Here is a 14,794-nt window from a genome sequence, read left to right on the forward strand (position 1 = left end):
CTTGTCTCCTTGGGAGTAGAAAGTCTGTTCATGGCTCTTTGGAAAGGGTTGCATCTCCCTTGTAATCGCCTTTAAGCGGCACGCGGATTGGACCCACCGTTCTTACGATACGATTTTTTAAATGTGGTGCGCGGCGTAGAAAAGTCGCGCGTAGGACGTATTTGCGGCTTAATATCTTTGGACTCCTTGGGAGTAGGAAGTCTGTTCATGCCTCTTTGGAAAGGGCTGCATCTCCCCTGTAATCGCCTTCGAGCGGCACGCGGATCGAACCTACGGTTTTCACGCTATGATTTTTTTAAATGTGGTGCGCGGCGGAGGAAATGCGCGCGTCGGACGTCATTTCGGCTTAATATCTCTTGTCTCCTTGGGAGTAGAAAGTCTTTTCATGGCTCTTTGGAAAGGGCTGCATCTCCCCTGTAATCGCCTTTAAGCGGCACGCGGATCGAACCCACGGTTTTCACGCTACGATTTTTTTTAAATGTGTTGCGCGGCGGAGAATAGACGCGCGCCGGACGTATTTGCGGTTTGATATCTCTTGTCTCATTGGGAGTAGAAAGTCTGTTCATGGCTCTTTGGAAAGGGCTGCATCTCCCCTGTAATCGCCTTCGAGCGGCACGCGGATCGAACCCACGGTTTTCACGCTATGATTTTTTTAAATGTGTTGCGCGTCGGAGAAAATGCGCGCGTCGGACGTCAGTGCGGCTTAATATCTCTTGTCTCCTTGAGAGTAGAAAGTCTTTTCATGGCTCTTTGGAAAGGTTTGCATCTCCCCTGTAATCGCCTTTAAGCGGCACGCGGATCGGACCCACCGTTCTTACGCTACGATTTTTTAAATGTGGTGCGCGGCGTAGAAAAGACGCGCGTAGGACGTATTTGCGACTTAATATCTTTGGGCTCCTTGGGAGTAGGAAGTCTGTTCATGCCTCTTTGGAAAGGGCTGCATCTCCCCTGTAATCGCCTTCGAGCGGCACGCGGATCGAACCCACGGTTTTCACGCTATGATTTTTTTAAATGAGCTGCGCGGCGGAGAAAATGCGCGCGTCGGACGTCATTGCGGCTTAATATCTCTTGTCTCCTTGGGAGTAGAAAGTCTTTTCATGGTTCTTTGGAAAGGGTTGCATCTCCTCTGTAATCGCCTTTAAGCGGCACGCGGATCGGACCCACCGTTCTTACGCTACGATTTTTTAAATGTGGTGCGCGGCGTAGAAAAGACGCGCGTAGGACTTATTTGCGGCTTAATATCTTTGGGCTCCTTGGGAGTAGAAAGTCTGTTCATGGCTCTTTGGAAACGGCTGCATCTCCCCTGTAATCGCCTTCGAGCGGCACGCGGATCGAACCCACGGTTTTCACGCTATGATTTTTTAAAATGTGTTGCGCGGCGGAGAAAATGCGCGCGTCGGACGTCATTTCAGCTTAATATCTCTTGTCTCCTTGGGAGTAGAAAGTCTTTTCATGGCTCTTTGGAAAGGGCTGCATTTCCCTTGTAATCGCCTTTAAGCGGCACGCGGATCGGACCCACCGTTCTCACGCTAAGATTTTTTAAATGTGGTGCGCGGCGGAGAAAATGCGCGCGTCGGACATCATTGCGGCTTAATATCTCTTGTCTCCTTGGGAGTAGGAAGTCTGTTCATGGCTCTTTGGAAAGGGTTGCATCTCCCCTGTAATCGCCTTTAAGCGGCACGCGGATCGGACCCACCGTTCTTACGCTACGATTTTTTAAATGTGGTGCGCGGCGTAGAAAAGACACGCGTAGGACGTATTTGCGGCTTAATATCTTTGGGCTCCTTGGGAGTAGAAAGTCTGTTCATGGCTCTTTGGAAAGGGATGCATCTCCCCTGTAATCGCTTTTAAGCGGCACGCGGATCGGACCCAACGTTCTCACGCTACGATTTTTTAAACGTGGTGCGTGTCGGAGAAAATGCGCGCGTCGGACGTCAATGTGGCTTAATATCTCTTGTCTCCTTGGGAGTAGAAAGTCTGTTCATGGCTCTTTGGAAAGGGCTGCATCTCCACTGTTTTCGCCTTCGAGCGGCACGCGGATCGGAACCATCGTTATCACGCTACGATTTTTTAATGCCGCCAGGGACGGGCCGAAAGCGTGGCAGGTGGCGTTCGTTAGGGACCGTCATGGAGGTGATGCGCACCGAGTTGCAGGCCATTTGGACCTGGCCCGGCCTAGATGTGAGCCTTCAAAGTCAGCGCGTTTGTTTAAACTTTCTCCTCCAATTCGTTGCAATTGTACAAGCGTTTCTCGCTCATCCGACTGGAGCGTAACGCTTTATCTGTTAATATCTCTGGCCTCCTTGGGAGTAGAAAGTCTGTTCATGGCTCTTTGGAAAGGGATGCATCTCCCCTGTAATCGCCTTTAAGCGGCACGCGGATCGGACCCACCGTTCTCACGCTACGATTTTTTAAACGTGGTGCGCGTCGGAGAAAATGCGCGTAATATCTCTTGTCTCCTTGGGAGTAGAAAGTCTGTTCATGGCTCTTTGGAAAGGGCTGTATCTCCCCTGTAATCGCCTTCGAGCGGCACGCGCATCGGAACCATCGTTATCACGCTACGATTTTTTAATGCCGCCTGGGACGGGCCGAAAGCGTGGCAAGTGGCGTTCGTTAGGGACAGTCATGGAGGTGATGCGCACCGAGTTGCACGCCATTTGGAGTTGACCCGGCCTAGATGTGAGCGTTCAAAGTCAGCGCGTTTGTTTAAACTTTCTCCTCCAATTCGTTGCAATTGTACAAGCGTTTCTCGTTCATCCGACTGGAGCGTAACGCTTTATACGTTAATATTTCTGGTCTCCTTGGGAGTAGAAAGTCTGTTCATGGCTCTTTTGAAAGGGATGCATCTCCCCTGTAATCGCCTTCGAGCGGCACGCAGATCGAACCCACGTTTTTCACGCTACGATTTTTTTTAAATGTGTTGCGCGGCGGAGAAAAGACTCGCGCCGGACGTATTTGCGGCTTAATATCTCTTGTCTCATTGGGTGTAGAAAGTCTGTTCATGGCTCTTTGGAAAGGGCTGCATCTCCCCTGTAATCGGCTTCGAGCGGCACGCGGATCCAACCCACGGTTTTCACGCTATGATTTTTTTAAATGTGGTGCGCGGCGGAGGAAATGCGCGCGTCGGACGTAATTTCGGCTTAATATCTCTTGTCTCCTTGGGAGTAGAAAGTCTTTTCATGGCTCTTTCGAAAGGGCTGCATCTCCGCTGTAATCGCCTTCGAGCGGCACGCGGATCGAACCCACGGTTTTCACGCTATGATTTTTTTAAATGTGGTGCGCGGCGGAGAAAATGCGCGCGTCGGACATCATTGCGGCTTAATATCTTTGGGCTCCTTGGGAGTAGAAAGTCTGTTCATGGCTCTTTGGAAAGGGCTGCTTCTCCCCTGTAATCGCCTTTAAGCGGCACGCGGATCGGACCCACCGTTCTCACGATACGATTTTTTAAATGTGGTGCGCGGCGTAGAAAAGACGCGCGTAGGACGTATTTGCGGCTTAATATCTTTGGGCTCCTTGGGAGTAGGAAGTCTGTTCATGCCTCTTTGGAAAGGGCTGCATCTCCCCTGTAATCGCCTTCGAGCGGCACGCGGATCGAACCCACGTTTTTCACGCTACGATTTTTTTTAAATGTGTTGCGCGGCGGAGAAAAGACGCGCGCCGGACGTAATTTCGGCTTAATATCTCTTGTCTCATTGGGTGTAGAAAGTCTGTTCATGGCTCTTTCGAAAGGGCTGCATCTCCGCTGTAATCGCCTTCGAGCGGCACGCGGATCGAACCCACGGTTTTCACGCTATGATTTTTTTAAATGTGGTGCGCGTCGGAGAAAATGCGCTCGTCGGACGTCATTGCGGCTTAATATCTCTTGTCTCCTTGGGAGTAGAAAGTCTTTTCATGGCTCTTTGGAAAGGGTTGCATCTCCCCTGTAATCGCCTTTAAGCGGCATGCGGATCGGACCCACCGTTCTTACGCTACGATTTTTTAAATGTGGTGCGCGGCGTAGAAAAGACGCGCGTAGGACGTATTTGCGGCTTAATATTTTTGGGCTCCTTGGGAGTAGAAAGTCTGTTCATGGCTCTTTGGAAAGGGCTGCATCTCCCCTGTAATCGCCTTCGCGCGGCACGCGCATCGGAACCATCGTTATCACGCTACGATTTTTTAATGCCGCCAGGGACGGGCCGAAAGCGTGGCAGGTGGCGTTCGTTAGGGACCGTCATGGAGGTGATGCGCACCGAGTTGCAGGCCATTTGGACCTGGCCCGGCCTAGATGTGAGCGTTCAAAGTCAGCGCGTTTGTTTAAACTTTCTCCTCCAATTCGTTGCAATTGTACAAGCGTTTCTCGCTCATCCGACTGGAGCGTAACGCTTTATCTGTTAATATCTCTGGTCTCCTTGGGAGTAGAAAGTCTGTTCATGGCTCTTTGGAAAGGGCTGCATCTCCCCTGTAATCGCCTTCGAGCGGCACGCGGATCGAACCCACGGTTTTCACGCTATGATTTTTTTAAATGTGTTGCGCGTCGGAGAAAATGCGCGCGTCGGACGTCATTGCGGCTTAATATCTCTTGTCTCCTTGGGAGTAGAAAGTCTTTTCATGGCTCTTTGGAAAGGGTTGCATCTCCCCTGTAATCGCCTTTAAGCGGCACGCGGATCGGACCCACCGTTCTTACGCTACGATTTTTTAAATGTGGTGCGCGGCGTAGAAAAGACGCGCGTAGGACGTATTTGCGGCTTAATATCTTTGGGCTCCTTGGGAGTAGAAAGTCTGTTCATGGCTCTTTGGAAAGGGCTGCATCTCCCCTGTAATCGCCTTTAAGCGGCACACGGATCGGACCCACCGTTCTCACGCTACGATTTTTTAAATGTGGTGCACGGCGCAATAAATGCGCGCGTCGGACGTCATTGCGGCTTAATATCTCTTGTCTCGTTGGGAGTAGGAAGTCTGTTCATGGCTCTTTGGAAAGGGCTGCATCTCCCCTGTAATCGCCTTCGAGCGGCACGCGGATCGAACCCACGGTTTTCACGCTATGATTTTTTAAAATGTGGTGCGCGGCGGAGAAAATGCGCGCGTCGGACGTCATTTCGGCTTAATATCTCTTGTCTCCTTGGGAGTAGAGAGTCTTTTCATGGCTCTTTGGAAAGGGCTGCATCTCCCCTGTAATCGCCTTTAAGCGGCACGCGGATCGGACCCACCGTTCTCACGCTAAGATTTTTTTATGCCGCCAGGGACGGGCCGAAAGCGTGGCAGGTGGCGTTCGTTAGGGACCGTCATGGAGGTGATGCGCACCGAGTTGCAGGCCATTTGGTCCTGGCCCGGCCTAGATGTGAGCGTTCAAATCAGCGCGTTTGTTTAAACTTTCTCCTCCAATTCATTGCAATTGTACAAGCGTTTCTCGCTCATCCGACTGGAGCGTAACGCTTTATCTGTTAATATCTCTGGTCTCCTAGGGAGTAGAAAGTCTATTCATGGCTCTTTGGAAAGGGCTGCATCTCCCCTGTAATCGCCTTTAAGCGGCACGCGGATCGAACCCACGGTTTTCACGCTATGATTTTTTTAAATGTGCTGCGCGGCGGAGAAAATGCGCGCGTCGGACGTCATTGCGGCTTAATATCTCTTGTCTCCTTGGGAGTAGAAAGTCTTTTCATGGCTCTTTGGAAAGGGTTGCATCTCCCCTGTAATCGCCTTTAAGCGGCATGCGGATCGGACCCACCGTTCTTACGCTACGATTTTTTAAATGTGGTGCGCGGCGTAGAAAAGACGCGCATAGGACGTATTTGCGGCTTAATATTTTTGGGCTCCTTGGGAGTAGAAAGTCTGTTCATGGCTCGTTGGAAAGGGCTGCATCTCCCCTGTAATCGCCTTCGCGCGGCACGCGCATCGGAACCATCGTTATCACGCTACGATTTTTTAATGCCGCCAGGGACGGGCCGAAAGCGTGGCAGGTGGCGTTCGTTAGGGACCGTCATGGAGGTGATGCGCACCGAGTTGCAGGCCATTTGGACCTGGCCCGGCCTAGATGTGAGCCTTCAAAGTCAGCGCGTTTGTTTAAACTTTCTCCTCCAATTCGTTGCAATTGTACAAGCGTTTCTCGCTCATCCGACTGGAGCGTAACGCTTTATCTGTTAATATCTCTGGTCTCCTTGGGAGTAGAAAGTCTGTTCATGGCTCTTTGGAAAGGGCTGCATCTCCCCTGTAATCGCCTTCGAGCGGCACGCGGATCGAACCCACGGTTTTCACGCTATGATTTTTTTAAATGTGTTGCGCGTCGGAGAAAATGCGCGCGTCGGACGTCATTGCGGCTTAATATCTCTTGTCTCCTTGGGAGTAGAAAGTCTTTTCATGGCTCTTTGGAAAGGGTTGCATCTCCCCTGTAATCGCCTTTAAGCGGCACGCGGATCGGACCCACCGTTCTTACGCTACGATTTTTTAAATGTGGTGCGCGGCGTAGAAAAGACGCGCGTAGGACGTATTTGCGGCTTAATATCTTTGGGCTCCTTGGGAGTAGAAAGTCTGTTCATGGCTCTTTGGAAAGGGCTGCATCTACCCTGTAATTGCCTTCGCGCGGCACGCGGATCGGAACCATCGTTATCACGCTACGATTTTTTAATGCTGACAGGGACGGGCCGAAAGCGTGGCAGGTGGCGTTCGTTAGGGACAGTCATGGAGGTGATGCGCGCCGAGTTGCAGGCCATTTGGACCTGGCCCGGCCTAGATGTGAGCGTTCAAAGTCAGCGCGTTTGTTTCAACTTTCTCCTCCAATTCGTTGCAATTGTACAAGCGTTTCTCGCTCATCCGACTGGAGCGTAACGCTTTATCTGTTAATATCTCTGGTCTCCTTGGGAGTAGAAAGTCTGTTCATGGCTCTTTGGAAAGGGCTGCATCTCCCCTGTAATCGCCTTCGAGCGGCACGCGGATCGAACCCACGGTTTTCACGCTATGATTTTTTTAAATGTGTTGCGCGTCGGAGAAAATGCGCGCGTCGGACGTCATTGCGGCTTAATATCTCTTGTCTCCTTGGGAGTAGAAAGTCTTTTCATGGCTCTTTGGAAAGGGTTGCATCTCCCCTGTAATCGCCTTTAAGCGGCACGCGGATCGGACCCACCGTTCTTACGCTACGATTTTTTAAATGTGGTGCGCGGCGTAGAAAAGACGCGCGTAGGACGTATTTGCGGCTTAATATCTTTGGGCTCCTTGGGAGTAGAAAGTCTGTTCATGGCTCTTTGGAAAGGGCTGCATCTCCCCTGTAATCGCCTTTAAGCGGCACGCGGATCGGACCCACCGTTCTCACGATACGATTTTTTAAATGTGGTGCGCTGCGGAGAAAATGCGCGCGTCGGACGTCATTGCGGCTTAATATCTCTTGTCTCCTTGGGAGTAGAAAGTCTTTTCATGGCTCTTTGGAAATGTTTGCATCTCCCCTGTAATCGCCTTTAAGCGGCACGCGGATCGGACCCACCGTTCTTACGCTACGATTTTTTAAATGTGGTGCGCGGCGTAGAAAAGACGCGCGTAGGACGTATTTGCGGCTTAATATCTTTGGGCTCCTTGGGAGTAGAAAGTCTGTTCATGGCTCTTTGGAAAGGGCTGCATCTACCCTGTAATCGCCTTCGCGCGGCACGCGGATCGGAACCATCGTTATCACGCTACGATTTTTTAATGCCGACAGGGACGGGCCGAAAGCGTGGAAGGTGGCGTTCGTTAGGGACAGTCATGGAGGTGATGCGCGCCGAGTTGCAGGCCATTTGGACCTGGCCCGGCCTAGATGTGAGCGTTCAAAGTCAGCGCGTTTGTTTCAAAGTTCTCCACCAATTCGTTGTAATTGCGTGTGTGCGCGTGAACACCAGGTTTGTGGAGGAGTTCGTCCTTGGACTGTACAAGGGGAGACAGTGTGTGGCCTGGCTGCGTGAGGTTGCAGTTTGCTGGGCATGAGAGATTGGCATGTGGTGCCCTGGAGGTGTGGTTGTTCCAGGACGGGCAAGGTGGGGTAGTGTGGCTGGGTGACGGTGCGCTTAACTGGGGATGTGGTTGTGAGTTGCAGGCCCATTCCTTTGAATGACAGAAAGGATCTGATTTGTTTCCAGGTTTAAACGTACTTTGCTGGGTATGACTGTGACCTCTTGGGCCAGGAAGTCTGTTTCTAGTTTTATTTAAACGGTCAAACTGCGTGAAGTGTGCCCAGGCCTAGAGCTACTTTGCTGGGCATGGCTGTGTGACCTCTTGGGCCTGGAAGTCTGGTTGTAGTATGATTTTAAAGGGTCAAATGCTCTCCATTGCGTGTCCAGGTTTAAGGCTACTTTGCTGGGCATGTGATTTGGACCCATCGGGTACGGAAGCCTTTCCGTCACGTGCTCGTTTTCCACGCCTTCAGCGCAGGTAGCCTGCGAATTTAAAACCGACGTGCATTTTATTCTTTTCCCCTTTTATCCTTTCATATCTCTCCGCTACCTTGGAGAAGAGAGACGCACGCGGGTAAATAAAATGTAAATATCTCTAAATATCTGTATAATATGTAAATAAAAGGAAGATGTGGTTGTGTAGTGTAGTCGTTTGATTATAAATAATCTCATAATAATTTTATCCACAAATTCTTATACATTTATACATGTTTATCTCTGTCTTTGTGTGTGTGTGTGTGTGGTTCTGTGTCACTAGTGGGGCCTGTGGCCCGATTGGAGTGTTTGCGGTGTGAGAAGGAGGAGTTGGAGAACAGTTTGTTGGAGCAGCTGAAGGAGTTGAGGTTGCAGAAGCAGAAGGAGCTGCAGGTTCTTCAGGAGATGCTGAAACACAAGCAGCAGGAGGAGACAGAGCTCCTGCAGAAACAGCAGGAGGAGGAGGAGCATAACAGGTCCATCAAGAGTAAGTACTATGGAAATGCAATAATACTAACATAACTAATAATGAATGCTAGCCTTTAGGCTCCAATAAAAGTGACACTAATATATGTATACTACTATATATATTATATTTTATATATTCAGCAGTAATTATGTAGTATATACAATCTGTGTTATATCCAGCAGTAATGATACTTGCTCTGGCAGATATGAAAATGGCCTGTGAACAGGAGAAGAAATCTCTGGAGGAAGAACTTGAGAAGCTCAGACTGTCACTGCAGGTAGAGATCCCTTATAGTGTCAGTACACATCCACCAGTAGCTCCACCTTTCACTTATAACGTCAGTACACATTCAGTACACATTCCCACCTTTCCATTGTACTGGCTGTAGTGATGATTCGTGTGTGTGTTATACCAGCCCATAGAGGAGGACATTATGAGTCTGAAAGTGGCGCTGGAGATGAAGAACCAGGTGATCAAAGATCAGCACGATCTTTTGGTCAAACTATATACTCTGTATGTATACTATATACTCTGTATGTAGTACCTGGTTTAACACTATATCCTCTTTATATATACTATATACTGTTTATGTAGCTCCTGGTTTAACACTATACCCTCAGCTTACTCTAGTCTGCAGATGTGAAGAAATTAAACAGAATGTGTATCTGTGTATATGTGCGCACCTGTATGTGTCTGGTTGTAGTATTATTTAAAGGGTCAAACTCCGTAAAGTGTGCCCAGGCCCAGAGCTACTTTGATGGGCATGATTCTGTGACCTCTTGGGCCTTGAAATGTGGTGCTTTGAATGATTTAAAGAGTGAAACGGTCTGAAGTGTGCCCACGTTTAAAGCATCCTTGCTGGGCATGACTGTGTGACCTCTTGGGCCAGGAAGTCTGTTTCTACTTTTATTTAAACGGTCAAACTGCGTGAAGTGTGCCCATGCCCAGAGCTACTTTGCTGGGCATGACTGTGTGACCTCTTGGGCCTGGAAGTCTGGTTGTAGTATGATTTTAAAGGGTCAAATGGTCTCCATTGTGTGTCCAGGTTTCAGGCTACTTTGCTGGGCATGTGATTTGGACCCATCGGGTACGGAAGCCTTTCCGTCACGTGCTCGTTTTCCACGCCTTCAGCGCAGGTAGCCTGCGAATTTAAAACCGACGTGCATTTTATTATTTTCCCCTTTTATCCTTTCATATCTCTCCGCTACCTTGGAGAAGAGAGACGCACGCGGGTAAATAAAATGTAAATATCTGTATAATATGTAAATAAAAGGAAGAAGTGGTTGTGTAGTGTAGTCGTTTGATTATAAATAATCTCATAATAATTTTATCCACAAATTCTCTATTTTATCGTTTTTTCCTGATCAATAATAGAAAAAAAAGAATAAAAAAGATGAACAGCACCCTCTAGCGATGAACCTCAATTATTTCAAGATAACTGTAAAACATGGCTAGGTTAAGTCGGCGTTAGAACAAAAAATGCTCAGATTAACTTGTGTCTCATGGCACGCAGCTGAGTTTAAAATTAAACACAATGAAATCAAATTAAATTGACCCAGCTGCAACAGGCTCTGCAACCACATTTAATTTCACTGATTGGTCAGTTAGCCAGGCTATACAAAACAGGCTATTGTTAGAAATTCTGCACATGTGCTTCGCTTAGCTTCACATCTCACACTGCTTATAATTATAAGATAACGTATCCACGTTCGTAATAACGTGGTGAAATCTGCCAAAAATGGTGAGACTGAGCATAATAAGTAATAAGACAATCTGAGCACTTAGTCCACATATTTCTAAATGAGAAGAAAAAGTTCCTCCAAACAATATAAGGCACACAATTCTATATGGGAAAACAGTTACAGTTGTCATTAAGAGAAGCACTACTCATTACACAGATGTCAATAACCGTCCTAATATTAATAGTTCAACAGTCTTCCTCTGTCTATTATACGCACTGTACACATGTTAAATATCTGCCTTGAAATGACAATGAAATGACTTCCGGGCGCACTGAAAATTGTTATATACACACAGACACCCCCATACCAACATAAGCATAGTGCAACTCTTTGTTTACGCACCAGAGATTGAGTGGGCAAGTGCGTGTATATGCGAGTTTAAATTATTATACACAAATGTAAGTAGTAGGCTATTTATGTGAAAATGTTTCATATGTATGTACAAGTAGTGTTTCCCTGATTTCTCCCTAAATGGCCCCTCATAGTTCAGCAGTAATGAGGCTAGTTAGATTTTGCTCAGAATTAAGTACACTTTGGGATGTTATACGTATCACAGTCTCCGGTGAGCCGTACATGGTTGATCAATCCAGGTTGAGGTAGAGTCACTGCATTAATGACACGTCTGTTTGCATTGCCAGTTGTTGCTATGGCAGCAATGAAATTAGGAAATTCAAAGAAAAACAACTCATCTACGCTCTTGGAACTTTAGAACCCCATATGTCCTGTGGCCCGATGTCACACGTGAGGGGAATCCCATGAACACCTTTACAGATCAGTCTGTGGAAAGACACTGAAGAAGACAGAGGAAAAATGAGGCGTTTCTGGAGCTGGTGTGCTGGACGCATCGAGGACGAATACACAGACACAAAGGATGTGGAGGGTAAATGTAAATATAATGCCACTCACACCTGCGGTTGCTGGTGCTGGCACTCATACCTGTGGTTAAAATTCCTTTTTTGTCTTTAGCGCTGCATTGTCGCCTCTATCTCCCAATAATTCATATTCGAGGCTTTAGAAATCTAAGTTTTTGGGGGGTATATGCCATTTCCTGTTATTTGTGCAGAATACACACACTTTCACTTTGGAATCCACAAAGTTTTATAAATGAGGTCCCTGAATAACATCTATCTATTTCTACACTATATGGCTTGCTAATTTGTGTGTGTGTGTGTGTGTTATACCAGCCCATAGAGGAGGACATGAGTCTGAAAGTGGTGCTGGAGATGAAGAACCAGGAGATCAAAGATCAGCACGATCTGTTGGTCAAACTATATACTCTGTATGTAGTACCTGGTTTAACATTATATCCTCTGTATATATATTATATACTGTTTATGTAGTACCTGGTTTAACACTATACCCTCAGCTTACTCTAGTCTGCAGATGTGAAGAAATTAAAAAGAATGTGTATATGTGCGCACCTGTATGTGTCTGGTTGTAGTATTATTTAAAGGGTCAAACTGCGTGAAGTGTGCCCAGGCCCAGAGCTACTTTGATGGGCATGACTGTGTGACCTCTTGGGCCAGGAAGTCTGTTTCTAGTTTTATTTAAATGGTCAAACTGCGTGAAGTGTGCCCAGGCCCAGAGCTACTTTGCTGTGCATGACTGTGTGACCTCTTGGCCCTGGAAGTCTGGTAGTAGTAGTATGATTTAAAGGCACAAAGTGATTGAAGTGTGCCCAGGCCCAGAGCTACTTTGCTGTGCATGACTGTGTTTGACCTCTTGGGCCTGGAAGTCTGGTAGTAGTAGTAGTATGATTTAAAGGTACAAAGTGAATGAAGTGTGCCCAGGCCCAGAGCTACTTTGCTGTGCATGACTGTGTGACCTCTTGGGCCTGGAAGTCTGGTAGTAGTAGTAGTATGATTTAAAGGTACAAAGTGAATGAAGTGTGCCCAGGCCCAGAGCTACTTTGCTGTGCATGACTGTGTGACCTCTTGTGCCTGGAAGTCTGGTTGTAGTATTATTTAAAGGGTCAAACTCTGTGAAGTGTGCCCAGGTCCAGAGCTACTTTGCTGGGCATGACTGTGTGACCTCTTGGGCCTGGAAGTCTGGTTGTAGTATGATTTTAAAGGGTCAAATGGTCTCCATTGTGTGTGCAGGTTTAAGGCTACTTTGCTGGGCATGTGATTTGGACCCATCGGGTACGGAAGCCTTTCCGTCACGTGCTCGTTTTCCACGCCTTCAGCGCAGGTAGCCTGCGAATTTAAAACCGACGTGCATTTTATTATTTTCCCCTTTTATCCTTTCATATCTCTCCGCTACCTTGGAGAAGAGAGACGCACGTGGGTAAATAAAATGTAAATATCTGTAAATATCTGTATAATATGTAAATAAAAGGAAGAAGTGGTTGTGTAGTGTAGTCGTTTGATTATGAATAATCTCATAATAATTTTATCCACAAATTCTTATACATTTATACATGTTTATCTCTCTCTTTGTGTGTGTGTGTGTGTGTGTGTGTGTGTGTGTGTGTGTGTGTGTGTGTGTGTGTGTGTGTGGTTCTGTGTCACTAGTGGGGCCTGTGGCCCGATTGGAGTGTTTGCGGTGTGAGAAGGAGGAGTTGGAGAACAGTTTGTTGGAGTAACTGAAGGAGTTGAGGTTGCAGAAGCAGAAGGAGCTGCAGGTTCTTCAGGAGATGCTGAAACACAAGCAGCAGGAGGAGACAGAGCTCCTGCAGAAACAGCAGGAGGAGGAGGAGCATAACAGGTCCATCAAGAGTAAGTACTATGGAAATGCAATAATACTAACATAACTAATAATGAATGTTAGCCTTTAGGCTCCAATAAAAGTGATACTAATATATGTATAGTACTATATATATTATATTTTATATATTCAGTAGTAATTATGTAGTATATACAATCTGTGTTATATCCAGGAGTAATGATACTTGCTCTGGCAGATATGAAAATGGCCTGTGAACAGGAGAAGAAATCTCTGGAGGAAGAACTTGAGAAGCTCAGACTGTCACTGCAGGTAGAGATCCCTTCTAGTGTCAGTACACATCCTCCAGTACCTCCACCTTTCACTTATAAAGTCAGTACACATTCAGTACACATTCCCACCTTTCCATTGTACTGGCTGTAGTGATGATTCGTGTGTGTGGGTTATACCAGCCCATAGAGGAGGACATTATGAGTCTGAAAGTGGCGCTGGAGATGAAGAACCAGGAGATCAAAGATCAGCACGATCTTTTGGTCAAACTATATACTCTGTATGTATACTATATACTCTGTATGTAGTACCTGGTTTAACACTATATCCTCTGTATATATACTATATACTGTTTATGTAGTACCTGGTTGAACACTATACCCTCAGCTTACTCTAGTCTGCAGATGTGAAGAAATTAAACAGAATGTGTATCTGTGTATATGTGCCCACCTGTATGTGTCTGGTTGTAGTATTATTTAAAGGGTCAAACTGCGTGAAGTGTGCCCAGGCCCAGAGCTACTTTGCTGGGAATGACTGTGTGACCTCTTGGGCCTGGAAGTCTGGTTGTAGTATGATTTTAAAGGGTCAAATGGTCTCCATTGTGTGTCCAGGTTTAAGGCTACTTTGCTGGGCATGTGATTTGGACCCATCGGGTACGGAAGCCTTTCCGTCACTTGCTCGTTTTCCACGCCTTCAGCGCAGGTAGCCTGCGAATTTAAAACCGACGTGCATTTTATTCTTTTCCCCTTTTATCCTTTCATATCTCTCCGCTACCTTGGAGAAGAGAGACGCACGCGGGTAAATAAAATGTAAATATCTCTAAATGTCTGTATAATATGTAAATAAAAGGAAGATGTGGTTGTATAGTGTAGTCGTTTGATTATAAATAATTTCATAGTAATTTTATCCACAAATTCTTATACATTTATACATGTTTATCTCTCTCTCTGTGTGTGTGTGTGTGTGTGTTTGTGTCTGTGTGTGTGTATAGTTCTGTGTCACTAGTGGGGCCTGTGCCCCGATTGGAGTGTTTGCGGTGTGAGAAGGAGGAGTTGGAGAACAGTTTGTTGGAGCAGCTGAAGGAGTTGAGGTTGCAGAAGCAGAAGGAGCTGCAGGTTCTTCAGGAGATGCTGAAACACAAGCAGCAGGAGGAGACAGAGCTCCTGCAGAAACAGCAGGAGGAGGAGGAGCATAACAGGTCCATCAAGAGTAAGTACTATGGAAATGCAATAATACTAACATAACTAATAATGAATGTTAGCCTTTAGGCTCCAATAAAAGTGATA

Source organism: Electrophorus electricus, chromosome 5 (genome assembly GCF_041902795.1).
Source record: "Electrophorus electricus isolate QZ-2024a chromosome 5, ASM4190279v1, whole genome shotgun sequence".
Classification (NCBI taxonomy): Eukaryota; Metazoa; Chordata; class Actinopteri; order Gymnotiformes; family Gymnotidae; genus Electrophorus; species Electrophorus electricus.